This window comes from Octopus bimaculoides, chromosome 3, assembly GCF_046866305.1.
Source record: "Octopus bimaculoides isolate indiv1 chromosome 3, ASM4686630v1, whole genome shotgun sequence".
NCBI classification, from domain to species: domain Eukaryota; kingdom Metazoa; phylum Mollusca; class Cephalopoda; order Octopoda; family Octopodidae; genus Octopus; species Octopus bimaculoides.
The window spans coordinates 31,043,351-31,060,141 of NC_142930.1; the positions used below are offsets into that span (position 1 = coordinate 31,043,351).

Consider the following 16,791-nt stretch of genomic DNA (forward strand, 5'->3'; position numbering starts at 1 on the left):
TAGAAATAGTAGTTAAACCCCTCCAACCCCACTATTGGTTTCTACTCCTAAAAAGAAAATAAACTTGACTAATACAGCAGTGTAAACTTCAGGCAATCTACTGATGAAAAGAAAAAAAAAAGCCGGCGGGGACACACAGAGGAGGAATCTCGAATGAGATCGTGGAAAATCCGAAGGTGAAGACACCAATGCATTTTGGTTAAATGCCAATATAATTTAGTAGTGTATTTAATGCGGAATTCGACCAATGCCAGAAAGAATTAGGGGACGAGGTGGAGGAAACACCATTATATATATATATATATATATATATATATATATATATATATATACACACACACACACACACTCAAGATAGCTTGTACCGCACGCTTGCAGTGTGACTGAGTGGACGCTTGTCAGTAGCAACAGTTACTGTTCTATTGCATCCTGCCACCCTTGATGTTGAATAGTGGAAAAAATATCAAGGGTAGCAGTTTTTGTGATGGGAGCTGAAGTACATTATTAAAAGAATATTCACAATTCTTTAGATTACTGAAAAACAACATATGCCACTTAACTTGAAGTGCATACACCAAGAAAAAAAATATTTATATATAAACATCTTCCAACTCGGCACTGTCGATATATACACACACCGAACCAGACGCAACTAATTTTTTAAAAGTTTTGTCTGATTTTGCAGTTGATTAAAAACAGCCGAAAGCTGCTGTAGTAATCATTGCAGTTACATATTTTAAAGACACATTTGACCACGTTGTCCGATGAGAGAGAGAAAAAGATTCAACTTCCGTTACACCCTAAAACCCAGAGTATTTATCTTAAGATATATGCAGATCACTTATTTACAACATCTACGTTATGTTTATTTATAACAAGCTTCAGCAACGTGAAAGTATCGATCAGTTTCTTTCGGGCTTTTATTAGTCAGTAGCTTGTTTTCTCGCTGTCAACTCCACATAGTAACGAATAATTTGAACAAAACGCAAATCCTTTTTATCAAATGTTTCTAAATTGCAGTAGAAAAAACAGCAAGGCACTTTGTAGTGTTAAATTGCTCAAGAATGCTCGAAAATTGTAGTGAGAACAACATATCTCCACACACGACAAAACAGGAGCAGCAATAAAAGGAGTGAAGCGAAAGAGACATGTTCAACAATGTGTATAAATACAGGTAATATTTGCCCGAGGTGGTGGCAGTAAGTACTGATAATTAATCAATTTAAAAATTTCTACTGTCAATTTCAAATGTTTAAACAAGAATACTATAATACAATAACATTTACCGATTTGTCTAAGTGCAAAATTAATCTTCACAGGGTAAAAGAAATAAGTATAATGAAGCCAGGAAGATATTTCAAGTGAATGAACTTTGAAAAGGGTAATAAGAAAATGATTTGGAGTGGTAAAGAATGTCCACAACGAGTAAAATATTTAGCTTGGTGTACACATACAAGTGTTACACTTCAGTTGTAGCTTTTATGCAATTGTAAACTCCTTAATCAGCTGAAAATTTCTCCATTGTTTTTCAATGTATTCATTTTAACATAGGATCCAAATCGGGATTACATATTACCATGCTAATAAAAATGACTGCTCCATCTTTTATCAGTCTAGGATTACATTACAGGCCGCACACTCAACAGAATACAAGAATATCTGGTAAATTTTCAGATTAACAACCGTACGACTTTCACTAGGGTGTTAGAGTTACCGTTAGGGACGGAATTCCCTAACCCTAACCTCCTAGTGAAAATCATGCGGGTGTTAATCTGAAAATTTACCGAATAGCTTATACAATACATACACCATTCAAACTCCATAAAGAAATGATTATATTTCCAATGTGTATATTTTAAAAATAAATGTTTAGTCAAAAAGAAAAAAAAAGTTTGAATTTTGTTGTTTGATTCGATATAGTAGTTAGTGACTCAAACTCTTTTTAAATGATACACGAAATTTGTTTCGAAGCCGACAAAGTAACCAGAATCATCACTATTATATACAGTTGACGGCGTTATTTCAGAGATATAAAACGTATTTAAATGTGTCTGTACCGTATTTTGATTTGTGTTTATGACTGTAATAGGAAGAATTGCTGCATTATGTAATTTGAGGAATGCTAGGAGCTGCTCAGAAGACCATGTAGCGGTTCATCTGCCGGCTCCATTATCTCAAGGTATTTACAGGTATATGAATAATGAGAAAGAAGCTTTCATTACTTTACCACTTGATTTAAATGAATATAAAAAAACAGGACATCGCTGTTACACCGTTTTAACATATTTTATTATCGAAATACAGCCACGAAAAGATAATAATGAATGTGAGAAAGTATATGAAATCTCTGGAGCCTTTCAATTATCGAACCAACCATTAATTAGTATTACAGTTTGAGCATTAATAAAACCGACGTTTGCAAGAAGTAAATAAAACGGGGGAGGGGGAGGGGAGAATGCCAATAAATCAATGCGCATGCGCATGGAAGGCAAGCCAAGTTCCTACAATCGATAAATCAAAAGAAAAATAACGGACATTCGTAAACACTTGCAATACCTTAAATATAAGAATCGCTGATATATGCAGGATATGAAATATTTAGTAGAATCCAATAAAGCCTAGTTTAAGACACTCAAGTGGTAAAAGAAAAACTTACTTGAGGAAGAGGAAACTCCAAAGTGGCTTTACCACCATAGAGCTTTTTACTGTCCCGAGCTCTAAAATCAATTTTAGGAAAGATTGTTTGAGCAGGTGTCCATGGGAAAATAGTCGGAGCAGGATTTTGAGGGCTAGGCTCTCCATCTTTAAAGTGTCTAGAGCAAACGCGATGATGTTTTTTTGGACCATCCCAGTTGTCACCACGTCTTACTAGCTGCGTCCAAAGTTGACGCATGTACGGATCTTTCTTGGCAGTAGGAAAGGGGAAAAAGCGAACACCACGCATGAATGGATAGAGACTAACATTCTTGCGCGAATCAGAGCTACACTGATGTACAATACACCACCACTTTGCCTTGCAAGTAGGCTCCATTATTAAAAAATATATAAACGACACGAACCAAGCTCGTTAGGCAACCCTCCAAAAAGGCAGGCAAACAAGAATTTATGATAACTGAACGGAAATGACTATGCCTTCACCTATCACGTGACGTCCAAGGGATGCAACTGCAGAAGTCGTTGACAAAATATGAAAAAAAAAGGTAAGCAGCTAAAATATGAAAAAAAATCCGAAAGTAAAAAAACAAAGGAGAGAAAGAAAAAAAGTAAGACATTTCTAATTAAGAAATGTAAATATGTACGGAATGACGAAACTAAATGCGCTCGCTAAATTTGTAATCAAGCCAGGTTACATCACACGACCGATACAAGTGATATTTTTATTGTATCTACCTCAAACCGCTTCTTCGCTCCTCGTCGTCGGATTGGTTTGAAGTTGAAGATAGTTGGTACCGCGTCTGGTTTAAGTCGTTGTTTTATTTTGATGCCCCAGTGCTTGAGTAAATTAGGGTCTTTTACATAGCAGTTTCGTTCGAAGTGATCCGAACACAAACTAGAGTATTTCGAAGGGATAAATTCTGCCCGATTAACCCTTGATAACCATTCCTTGTATATATGTGGCCTTGTGTTGCTGTCAGGAAAGCGGAAAAAACTTCTACCACTTCCTGTTTGATTACTGCAACCGAAAGCAACACAGTGAACCATTTGCTACCATTTAAATTTCAATCCTAAGAGTATGGACTTTTTTCTCTTTTTACATGAACTGCTGTAAATCTTAACTAACAGAGATCACACAAAGATGGCGACAGTGTTGCACTAAAGTGATGTCATTACGAGTGGGGAGGTTACTCCGGAAATATCCGGAAACGTACGAAATATAGTTATGGAAAAAAAAAAGGGCATTCGTTGAAATTATCATGCAAACATGCAACGATATTTGACAATTAAACGAGTATTAATGGAATTTACCTTTAACGAATCAAAGCCTGTACGCTTTAGAAAATTGTTTAACCATCCTTTACTAGCAACAAAAGGTTCGTAACTTCCACCCTGGTCTTGAACAAAACGCTCGTAAATAGCCAGTGCTTTGTCTCTAATACATATCGTGCTGAGGCTAAACTTCTTGTTTTGTAGCTGTTTCGTTATCCAAGTTCCAAGCACCTTTTCAGTTCTTTTTAACGCGGTATTCCCTATCCTGGTTACCGTTCCAGAAAACGGCGAGGAGTATAACACGGAATTCTTTATTTTGTCAGCATTTTTTTTTATCGAACGAATAGTGCTCTCTCCAACACCGAACATACGGCCTAATGCAGATGAACCTTCTCCAGATTCGGCCCGTCCAAGAATCTCTAACTTGGTCTCTAATGTCAAATAGGTTCGTTTACGTTTCGTAAAAGAACTAGAAGCTGTACGTAAAGACATGGCGCGATGATAAACATATGCAAAAACAGACAATACGAGGAAAATGCAAAACACTAACAAGTAACCGGCAGGATAGACTAACTTAGCAGTGGTGTTCTAAATCTAGGAACGCTAGATAACCAAGCAATCTAAACTTCTTTCCCACAAGGCCACACGCGCCAACTGATCTCTCTCTCTCTCCTCTTCCACTCATTCCCACCTCCCGCCCCGAAATAAAACCAACATTTCACATTACAGCTAAGAGAAAAGTAGGAGATAGAAAAATCAGATACACTCACTAAATCGCATTATCTAAATTCGCATTAAAGATGGTGGCCTACAAAGCTGTCTCCCGTTATTAATTTTCTTCTTCGAATATTTACTGCCTAATATATTTCTTTTAAACAAAACCGAATACCGTAAAAACTGAAATTTCAATAAAAATGAAAGATACATTAACAAAACAACTCTATCTAGACGTATCTTACGTTACCTGGGTATGCATAAACATACATCTATACAACAATGTACTCTTAATGAACGCAGTAACTATACCCCGAATGAATATCCATTTCCGTTTATTTTTCATTTCATATTTTTTAAAAATTTGACTTGTAGAATAACTTGACTAACAACGATGGTAAAGTACTCACTAAAAGAAAATAGCCTGCTTCAACGCCAGACAGTTTATACAAATTTATATATACACACACACATACATACACGAAAGCAACCACCTTTAAGCAGATCTTGAATTCAGTCTCTCTACTACTTATGACGTACAGCTTGACCCCCCCCCCCCCACCATCCCATCTATTACAGTAGTGGTTTAGCACATTAATTTCAGGGTGCATAAACTATTTCAAAAATGTTAAAATTATTTATATATTTACACTTAAATTCCGTTTGAAGCTCTAGATAAACACATCTAATGTTCAATACAATACACTTCTTCTATTACCCCCCCCCCCAAAAAAAAGCATCCTAATAGTGTTTGCTGCTCTATATGCTTTAACAGCAGCCAAAATTTGAACGTCCAAATTAAAAAAATTTACAGTATCTCCTGAATGCAGTCTCATGAGATAGATGTTGAAGAGGAATCTAAAAAATTAGAATTGATTGAAAAGACGGGAATTCTGGAAAAGTAGCCTAAAATAAAATGATTCTGTCCACGAATAATGAGTCATTACAAAACAGGAGTAGAACGTAGGCGCCTAACACAAGTATGTTGACTGGTCATCACCTACATGGAGCGGCTGTAACTTTTCTTTCCTGACGGCGACATAACTGTACTTTTACTAGAGGCTGTTTCTTCGTCGACTAAAGTATAGTTGGTATGGAATCTATGCATAGACCTAATTTAATACGGATCAAGCTAGATAGATTGAAGATAGACGATATTTTGAAAGTACGGACAAATTCAATGTAGACCTCAAATTTATTAAAAAAACGCGGAAACTTATGGTAAACGCCATCGTCCCTTAACAGCCACAGAGAACACAGCAGGTAACCATGGTAACAAGGAGCTTGTTTTTCTTTTGCCAACCTATTTTCTACAAATGTGTAGTTTCTAAAGAAAAGAAAAAAACCCGATGGGGGTGAGGTCAAAGAACAACACAAACACGAGGTCCCAAATGCCATTTCTAGACTACTTTGTCATAGATGTAAGGGCGTCATAATGACGTCACTAATTTGCGCAAAACGTCATTTAGAAGAGGAAATAAAAAAGCCTTCAGCGTGCAATATTCAATGAAATTAAGCAAAGACTAAATCAAATATTTCATGCTTTGTTAGATTATTTCCGAGCTGAAGGAGAACTGCTTCGAAAGAAAATAAAAATCAAATTTCGATTTGTGGCGAGCACAAAGCAGAATGAATATCATGAAGACACTCATTTGAAAAACTAGTCAATCAAGATTGTACCAGAACAGAAATTCCAAGAAAGCGATTAGTCAGTCACCCTAGGAAAACAGAGCAACCCATAGTAATGGATTTGCTTTAAGGCCACAACAGACGATTTATTAAATCGTCTAAAAATGTAACTTGTAATTTGAAAAGATCAACCAATATTTTAGCTTCGTAAATGAACTAAAATTCTAAAAAAAACAACAGAAAAACAAAAAACAAACATACCCGGATAGATAAACTACAACGAAAGCTTTAATATAGTATACTCGTTCGCTTTCAATAACAGAATGATGTGAGTTGTAAAGTTTAATATTGTATTACTTTCCTACATATTTTCAACTTAACTTGTGGCAATGTACATATAAATATTAAGTGTATGAATGTATATTTCGTTTGTATTTAAAATCTTAAATTCAAACAGCAGTATTTAAATTGTAAGAAAGGAAGAAGAATAGTAATATATTTATAGAATACATATTACATTTTCATTCATACTGTCAATGGTATCGACTAAACCACTCCCCTCATATTTGCTGGGTTTATGTTAAATCAGATAACTATTGTGTTAGGGTATTCTGCAAAAGTAACCGACAATTATAGGATATACAAGACATAGATCAACTTTATAGGACAAGTAATTAAATCCAAGAATTTAAACAGATAAGGAAACTTTATGAGGTATGGCACATCCCTTGCAAAAGATTTTAAGAGGAAACTGCAAAGTGGATCGAGTCAATTGAAGGAGCTTGTGTGTGAAATAGCAGTCACATCCATAGGCTAATGCAATCTAACCAACTTATTTCTCTAATTATGTGCAGCAATTAGTAAATTTTATACTTTATTGTAAGTTGGTGGATGTCACTATACTGCCTATTAAAGTTAGTGATGTGAGCGGCATATTATTTAATTATAAAACTAGATAAGCCCTTTACATTAAACAAGGGTATAGAAAAGTACATGACAAAAATAAAGTTGCGTAACTGATAAAAAAAAGAACTTTCCAAATGAAATCCCTGACTTAAAAATGACATTACATGATCGTATAACATGGAACCCAACAAACTTACAATCACATTATCAGGATATCTCGTGGCACTGTTGTTTACAGTGTTGAAACATTTCAGTCTTTGTTCGGTAACAAAGTTAGATTCATCCTGTGGCCTTGATGAAAATATTGTAGGGACATAATCAATACTGGCTGTATTACGAACGGGGTATCGGCTGTGGAAATGCAAGCCACAGATACGGTCGTTGTCGCTAGCAATCCAGTCTGGCCTGTTTATAGCATTTACCCACAACTGACGCCGATGAGGGTTTCGCGGGAATCTATGCAACCGCAAGCCGAGCGCAGAATTTTCTTTGGTAGCCCTTACTTTACAACCTACCACAACACAAGCTGGCATGACTACAGTATGAAATAATATGAATAATAATAAAGAAAGAAGTATTAAGATAGAAAAATATTCCAGCGAAGAATAGAGATATGTCGGCCAAATAAACGATACGCATGCGCCAACTCCCACTCCTGCTTTTTATAATGTGCTCTCTTGCTTATTTGGCACAAACTTCCAACTACTCTCGAAACACAAAATACGTTTACCTATGGAATTCAAACAAAAATTGAGCTAAAAAAAAAAAAAAAGGCATTTGAATTAGTTTACATAAATCGATAATTATTTTAGTTTTTAATTTCAATATTCACACCATTTGGAGATTGAAAATAGAAAAGGAATAAAGATCTGAGACCAGGTTCATAAATTCAGGAATATACATGATGCTTCCTAGCATCATAAACAAGCAACTGACAACGGAGCCGATAATCAGTTGTGCACGTGTACAGGAAGAGTATGCATGACGTTCATGCCTGTCTCATGAGCACCAGAGACAGAAGTGAACTAATTTAAACTGCAATGTGAAACTATACCGCAAGAGTGAACCAGTGATGTAGCTGATTTCGATTTATCTCCTAATATAATGACCGCAGTGTTTTTATATATATTTGTCCACAAAGTAGGAGAAAAAGTAGTATAAGTGAAGGGAGAGGAGGGAAAATAGTAATTCAGTGAAGTAAGAGTAATAGCGCTGACTGAGCGAGAGAAAGGAAGTAGCAAAGAGCGCGTCGTGTATCTTCCGTCTTTCTCCGTCACAACATATGAGAAAGTAAGGGGTGATAAATGAATAACAAAGGAAGGGGTGAGAGAAAAAAAATCAGCGTTTCAACTCTGTATGTGTGTATGTAAAAGGGAGGTATGTGAATGTGTGTGCAATGGAAATGGGACGGTGAACCTCTGAGTATGTGTGTGCATGTATAAGTATGTGAATGTTCGTATCTATGATTATTATGTACCTTATTTATATATATAAAATACTACAATTAGCCGTCCACAGTATAGTTATAACTAGCTTGTTGCTAGTTTCTTTTTTTTTTTTTAAACTTCTTAAGGAAATGAAAAATTAAACTGAACATCCAACTGTTTTCTTTGTAAAATATTTGGAAGCTTTTCGACCCCTCCCTCCACATTTCTTGGATTCATTTTTGATAAATGAGAAAATAACGATACTTCTTCGTTCTATTTATACAGAATCATTTAAAAACAATTACGACAAAATTCAATACTTATATTACACACCAATTTTTTTCTTGTTAGCAGCATGCGATCAAGAGTTCGTGAAATGCATCCATCGCTTACAAGTGGTTTTTGTGGCAAATTCAATCTCATACCCTCATTTATCTTCCGCAAGGTGATAGATGGATTGTTATTTATTGCTTCGTACAAGTAGGCACGCATCTCATCATCAACTTTCACATTGCATCTACCGCCTTTGAGTAATGCTTCTCGTTTGCCCGTTTTTATATAGTCTAAAATTATTCTGCTTGCAGTCTTTAAATTAATTCCCATGGATTTAGCAAAGTCCTTGTAGTTCGATCCACGATCATAACAATCTATGAGTTGATTGCGTGCGGCGTTGGACACAGGCGGCTTTTTTGTTCCACGTCCACTGGATGCGGCTTGCCGAGGCATTGCAAAAAAATCACTTTATCGAAGCTGTTTAAGTCACGCAAATGAAATGTGTCCTCACTTTGAAGTCTCTATTCTCACTTTGAAAGTCACGTGCGCTCACTTTGAAAGTCACGTGTGCTCACTTAGACTTACAAATACGATTTACGTAAGGGTAAGAGGAGGTGAAAGACGCAAAAAGTGAGATACAAGTGAAGAAACTAATTACCCTACCTCATATAATCTTATGGTTCAGTTGTGCCGTATTTTATTTTTCAAAATCTACAATGAAAAATCTGTTTAAAAATCTATATTATTTGGAATCCAAATTCCATTTCAAAGTAGTTGTGATCGCTTCAGATAAACACACAAAAGAGGGGAAAAAACGGCGTATTCGATATAACATCACCACCAACTATCAAATTATCTTACTGAGACAAAGAACCAGAATTATACTCCCCACAAATCTTAACTTGCTTCAGAGAATGGTTGTTTCTTATCTTACTAACTCGTTAAAACTATTCAGAAGTAACGCGTAAAGCCGAAACGGAAATAATGAAATGTATAGTTTGCTTAAACGCTGCTAACAAGAACACACACTTCGTAAAATTTTTCTTGATTTTCAATAAACGCTAAAATAGGAAATTGAACAAAGGCAATCTAACCGCGACACACCAGTCAACATATCGTAATATATAATTTATATGAAAAGTATTTCCTTTTATTTTATTAGATAATTCTAACGTCTATTAAACGATATATTGATTGGATAGTACGGCTACAACGCTTTAGGTTAATACCTAAAAACAGCAGTAACTGAAAGAAAATTTTGAACATGTTCTTGTAGCGTATAAACTATGTTCCGCCGTTTCGACATGTTAGTAACCAAGGAAACGACCGTGGGTTTACCCACTACTTTCGCACCCCTCCACCTATCTCTCATTCACACACGTTAAGAAATACTTTACCTTAGCAACATTGCCAGCACTAGCACGTTTCTGTCTTCTCCTTAGTGCAGACGTTCTCATTTTTTCCAAACGTCTGCTCCTTTTTTCTGCAGTTTCTCTCTCTCTCCGATCCCTCTCTCTCAAGGCTTTTGCAGCACGACGCTCCTCGTCGGTGGCATATTTCTTTGGCCTTCCCATTAGTTGAAGTACACGGCGGAGGAGAATTAAAAACTTCCCGTTTGACAAAAGGTTTTTTTAAAGGAGATTAAGAAAGTCACAAGTTGACAGTTAGCTTTGATATTGACCGTTTAATTTAGTCAGAAAATAGAATTGTTAATTTGTTTATTAAATTTTACAATTTCATAGATTGACAGCTGCAGTGTGCGTTTCGGGCACATACACATTCATTTCATTACAGCATTACTATGCTAATTCGGTAAAGTACGTTCGTACTGAACTGAGTGAAAGTTGTCCAATCCCGGCAGTTAGAACATAGCAGGTATTGGAAGTAAGGGTGCTAGTGTTACTAACGGTAGTAAGTAATTAGTCGTGGCGGGGCTCCGTCGTGAACAAAGCGACATGGCGGCAATAGCCACGTGATATGATCTCCGCTCCAGTATTAGTTCAAAATGAGGCAACTAGTCTGTCACGTGACGTGTGAAGTTTGGGCACATACACTAACAGAACTTCACGTAGAACACACAGGTGAGAGGCGGTGATGAAATGAAAACTGATATAAATAACCACAACTAAAATCGCTACAGAATTTATTGTTGTTGCCTTGATTCAGAGGCAAATTACTCTGTAAGACGATTAACAACCCGTCATTATAAATATTGAGTAGACAAAAAAAGTCCCTTATCTTTATCACATTACACAAAACCTATTCAGACCAGCACATCGGATGTGCTGAGATAATGAAGTTATTTTTGTATCCATTATGGAATAAAAGATCTACAACGTCCATATTCCCTGATAGTTGCAATTTTGTACCTGTTGTCCTTCAAACCTACACTAGCCAATAATAACTGCGGAGACATTACTCAATAAAATGTCACTTCCACGTTGACAACGAAAGGTACCACAGGTAATTCATCTTGGCTCAGTCAACTTTAAAATGTGTTTAATTGTATAGAGATCAAATATGTTATATCTGGTAACATTAAAATTTATTTTTGTACCCCATGATACACAAAATAAACGTTATACAATCCCAAACAATTCCGTGATAATATAACAATGTGTGTATAATTTAACGTCTGCTTTGCCATGTTAGTATGAGTCAGAGGGAATTTGTTGAGGTAGATTTTTCTGTGGCCAAATACCCTTCTTGTCGCCATTCTTCATGTTTCCAAGCAAGGAAATATGTTCTCATAGCCAGACATGTTTTTCATAGGTGACGATGATGCTTATGTACAACCATCATGTGAGGTCTAGACAATGGTACACACACGATGCACTTCTTTCAGTTTCCACCTACCAAACCCACAAGCGACGTTGGTCGACCCAAGGCGAAAGTAGAAGACACTTGCCCATGGTGTAGAGTAGTGGGACAGAACCCAATACTGAATGGTTGGGAAGCAAGCTTCTTAACTACATACTTCATCACTTATTTGGTATCAAAATTTTCATCTCATCATCTGCAACCTAGTCACTGACAAAATTCCATTGTAATTCAGTGTTGCAACTGGATATCAAATGAAGACTGTTGAAACTAATAAATGATTAAGTGAAGTTAACGGTTTATGTGATTCCGAATCACTGTCTTCCATGCTCTAAAATAAAATGTGTCCACAAACTTAATCTCAAGAATTTTTATGTGGAGTTACATCTCTGGAAAGACTTTCATTATATTTAAATGTATGTTGTAAAATGATCTTCCTATTATAAAGGTGCCAAGCCCTTGGAATCTCAGACAAAAAACAAAACAATGGCATTTGGAAGGGCATTTAGCTGTATAAATTTTGCCAATTCAGATCGGAACCTGGTGCAGCTCCCTGGCTTACCAGTTTTGAGTAAAACTGTCCAACCCATGCCATCATGGAAAACGGAAATTAAATGATGATGAAGATGATGATTCACTGTCAAACTGGACATTCATCTTCTTGTAAAACGGAAAGCTCTGATGAGGAAAATAGAACACCAAATACTTTTTCCAATTACATGAACATTGCTATTTAGAACCACACAATTGCTAAGCAATGCAAAGGAGATAATTTATTGCAGAGTAGAGACCAAAACCTTTGGGTATTGAGAACACAAAAATCAAGATATCTGAATTTGGAAAGAGGACAATGATGACAGAAAAATCAGAAATGGATATTAGGGAGGTGGAAAAAGAGTAACTGTAGGTATATACATGAATATCATATATGCCAGAAATGCACATTTTTATTCCTGAATGTAACAAAAAAAAAAAAAACTGCTGCACAATCTAATGCAACTGTATTACAGATAGGATACTGCATGTATGAGTGTATGATGAAACTTTAAATTTACATAGTCTGATCAAAAAAATTCTAAAAATTGATGCATCGTAGCCATATATAAGAGAGTATTTGAGTATTTGATAAGAAAATTCCTTAATAGCATCTAGAAGATGAAATTCCTTCATATATATATATATATATATATATATATATATATATATACACACACATAGAACACATAATTACATTCACACCCTCCACTTTCAGTAAGTAATACAATGCCACAATGAGTCACGAAGATCAGTTACCTTAAATATAAAAAAAGGGCCACCTCAATTTACAAAAGTCAATGAAAAAAATTATGGCAGAATGGAATTGAATGTATTTACTAGATACACATCACCAGGTCAAGTCATGATCAATACAGAATGTCTGCCACAGAAATCAAGGTGAATAATGGTATAACTGGATGCCAGTTTTGTATGTTAAATGGCTATCACAGTTCAACAGATTCAGAAATCACCAATATAATAAGTCTCCCACATAATGTTTCATATTTTTTTTCCACAGCAAGTTATCAATATGTTGGCCTATTGGAACAACTCAGCAAAAGTAATAGAATGACCCTCAACTAAATTTGCAAAGCTGAATTCTTTTCACCTGAAGCAACTAGAAAACAAGAGCAATCAGAAAACTCATTCTAGCACTGAGAGAGCTTCTATAAATTATGTAGCTCAAACTTCAAGCTGGGAAGAGAGTCAGAGTGTGTGTGAATGTGGTTTAGTGGTTAGTGTGTTGCACCCATGGTAAGATAACCCTGGACTAGGCAATGTGCTGTGTTAATGAGCAAAACACTTAATTTTTATGTTGCTCCAGTCCATTCAACTGGCAAAAGTGAGCAATCCTGCAGCGGACAGGTGTCCTGCTCAGGGGGTGATTAGAATCAAGGAAATCAGCCTTGAGCCTAAGGCTCAGAGAGGATCTTTTGATCTTATTGTATGTATATACAAGGTTGGCCAAAAGTCACCTGATAGCAAATCAAAATTCCAGAAATACTATCTGTAATTCTGTATTGAATACAAAAATGTGTTACTCAAGAAGGACTTCAGTTTGAACAATTTTCATGTTTCATATTTAGATGCTGTTATTAAATTCAAATCTTAGAATTAAATGGTTTTGACTTACTATCAGGTGACTTTTGGCCAACGCTGTATAATCTTGTACAAACTTTTATTTGTCAAATTAACAAAACAAAATAACCTCAGATCAAATTGAAAACTTACAATGACTTCTGAGATGTACATATTGTGTGAAAAATATACATTTAAAAGAGTTATGCCATCTAACCTGGCCTTATCTGGCCCAAATATCCTGTTTTATGTTCAGATTTGACAGATCTGACCTCTCACACCTGCCATACAATGTCATTCTAAAAATAAGTATTCACACCAGCAAAATGTAGACAATATGACATAATGCATGATTAATTTAAAACAATGTAAACAAATAAGCATTGCATTTGATAGAAGTAATCCATATGCTAATGGGTTAAAACATGATTCAGTTACAAAGCAAATATAGAAGCTTATGTTCCAACTAGTACAAATAAACTTCATGAATGAAATTAATTTTTACTCTATAACCAGATAAAAATCACTCATATTCAAAATGTGAGTATAGTCAATATGTAACTAATTGAAGGGAGGTAATTCTCAGTGCAATTCTCTGGACAACAAAATTTAATACCAGATATAGTTAAAATCTACAGTTAATTTTCATCCAAATTTGCTAGATAACTATATCCTTTATACAGAAATAAACATTAAATACTTCACATCTAACAGAGTGATTGATTCAACAAGCTCTTCAATCACTTAAAGATAACATTTACTTTTGCACAAGCTAGAATCTTGTAATAACTTTCATAGAATAAAACTGTTGCCAACAATTCTACATGCTAATTCTATATATCCCAAAGACAAAATTTAACAGCAAGCTCCATAAATAGCTTGACACAAGGCTCTAAGATATGGTTCCTTCATCTATTGATTACAACTGAAAAATGCAGGCACATGGAAGAAGTTAGATGAAATGGCTCAATAGGAAATTAAATGCCCAAGACTCAGCTGATAGCTAGTAATTTGAGATGCTCATGCAAAGTACTTAGATATTCAGTAAATAGCCAGATATATCAATAATCTTGTTGGTGATCCTAACCCTTTTTTTTTCTTTCTGCAAGATATTTTACACGCATCATAGTTTTCTCATATGACTACAGATCAGGGGATTGTGTTAAAAAGATTCCTTTCAATCAACATGTAAAATAGTTCTAATAAAATACAAAGAGATGAAACAAGATCTAAGAGATTGCTAACTTGCTAGAAAAAGCAGTCCTATTTCCTTCAAACCATATTCACTACCTTACAGAATTTAAGATGGCTATGAGTCAATGTCATTCATTGATTATATGTCTGCTCAATCAGTCTAATTTGGGATTAAACTTCAATCAAAATTATATATTTTTGCTATGTTTCTTCTAAGTGACTGTTATCCTTGCTAATATTAGAAATGTTTATATGAAACTAGGTTACAGCCCAAAAAAGGTTATGGAAAAGGTTTATTAATTTCGCAGGGTACTGTGACTCAATATGAGAATAGTAGTAATGTTTTAATTTTGCACCGTAATACCTCAGACATACAAAGGTTTCATAGCTTGTTTTATGAAAATTAAATCCCATAATACAACAAACTTATCTCCAATTTTTAAAATACTCAAAATAAGTATTTTGAGCACACAAGGGATAAAAGTGTATTAGTTTGCCATTATCTTATACAAAAAAAAAAAAAAATCCTTCTAGCAAAAATTGAAAGTAATTTTCTTCTAACTTGCAGAGTCTGGAGAATGGGGCAGAGCCTCAGTCTCTCACAGGCCTTTTGAGATTGGTGAAATTGATTGTTAATGTTCTGTTTAAACTGTTGCAAGTCAATACTTACAAGAAAGATGTGAGCAGGGAGAGGATCCCAGAGAGCCAATGTTCAACGGAATGATTCAGATTTATGGTTAGTGACAAGGATGGAAACACAAGTGGGTCAGGAGCACCTAACTAGTGGGGTATGAGACCAGCTGGCTCTCAGAAGCAGAGACCATTACAATAGCAATAGAAAGACAGTCTACTTGTGTGCTAGAGGCTGTAATGTACCTATTAGTGTTGAATAGCTCTTTTGTGGCTGTGGCTCAGGGCGCCAGTGTGCACAGTTGCTGTTTTGTCCCAAATGGGGACATAGTACTCCATTGTGAGCCTAACTTGAGCTTGTAGAATGTTGGCAGCTTTTAAGGAATGAAATATTTTCTAGCCCTAAAGAGGACTCATTTTTGGGATGTGATTCTAGCCATACCAGAGATATACTCTTGCCAGATGACAGTGGCACAGTGAGGAGCTGTAGCTGAGTGATTAGCAAGAGTTCAATGGTGTTTTTTTAATATGCATAGTGCTTGAGTTTTCTGTTGTTAAAACAGAAAAGGTTGGCATGGTCTCACTAGAGGATGCCCTGAAAGTGGAGCCAATGCAGGTTTGGTATGTGGTGTCTAGGTTGCATGTAGATGATGTGTTATTATGAAAGGTTAGGAAAGAATGAAGGGTCATGTCATCTGGGCATGGCTGAATGGTGTGGCATTGATATAAAGAATATGTGGAACTTGGAGTTGATTGAGAATAAGAGAGACAAAGTACAGTCAATATATGCTGTATTGGTGCAATCGAATATGAAATTACTGATCCAATAGATGAGTGAAGCCTGTAGGCGGGAAGTTTCGACAGTCTTGCATGCCAGACATGGTCAAAGGCTTTACTGATGTCTAGAGCAAATGATACTGATTTTGGTAAACTTCTTTAAAGTGAGACCCAACAGGTGAATGACAAGACACTTAAGGTGACGAATGTCTATTACATAGATGCTTTAAGTGAGAGCAATGGGGCAATAGTTGGCTTGGTTGGAAGAAATGCCTTTCTTTGGGAGGGAATGTACAGAAGCAATGCTTTCAATGTCAAATGTCAAGGTGTATCCCCCTTTGCAAGTTACTCTTCAGTTTACTTTAAATAGCATTCTTTT

General features: G+C 35.6%; 1 protein-coding gene and 1 long non-coding RNA gene across 3 annotated transcripts in view; one reads left to right on the plus strand and one right to left on the minus strand.

Moving 5' to 3' along the window:
• Positions 1-16,791, minus strand: part of LOC106877732 (uncharacterized) — a 63,806-nt gene that overhangs the window by 8,341 nt on the left and 38,674 nt on the right. The gene's annotated exons all lie outside the window — the stretch shown is intronic.
• LOC149136492 (uncharacterized) lies at positions 340-12,047 on the plus strand. Its single transcript, XR_016240998.1, has 2 exons — positions 340-6,598; positions 11,649-12,047. It is a non-coding gene; the product is annotated as an uncharacterized LOC149136492 (long non-coding RNA).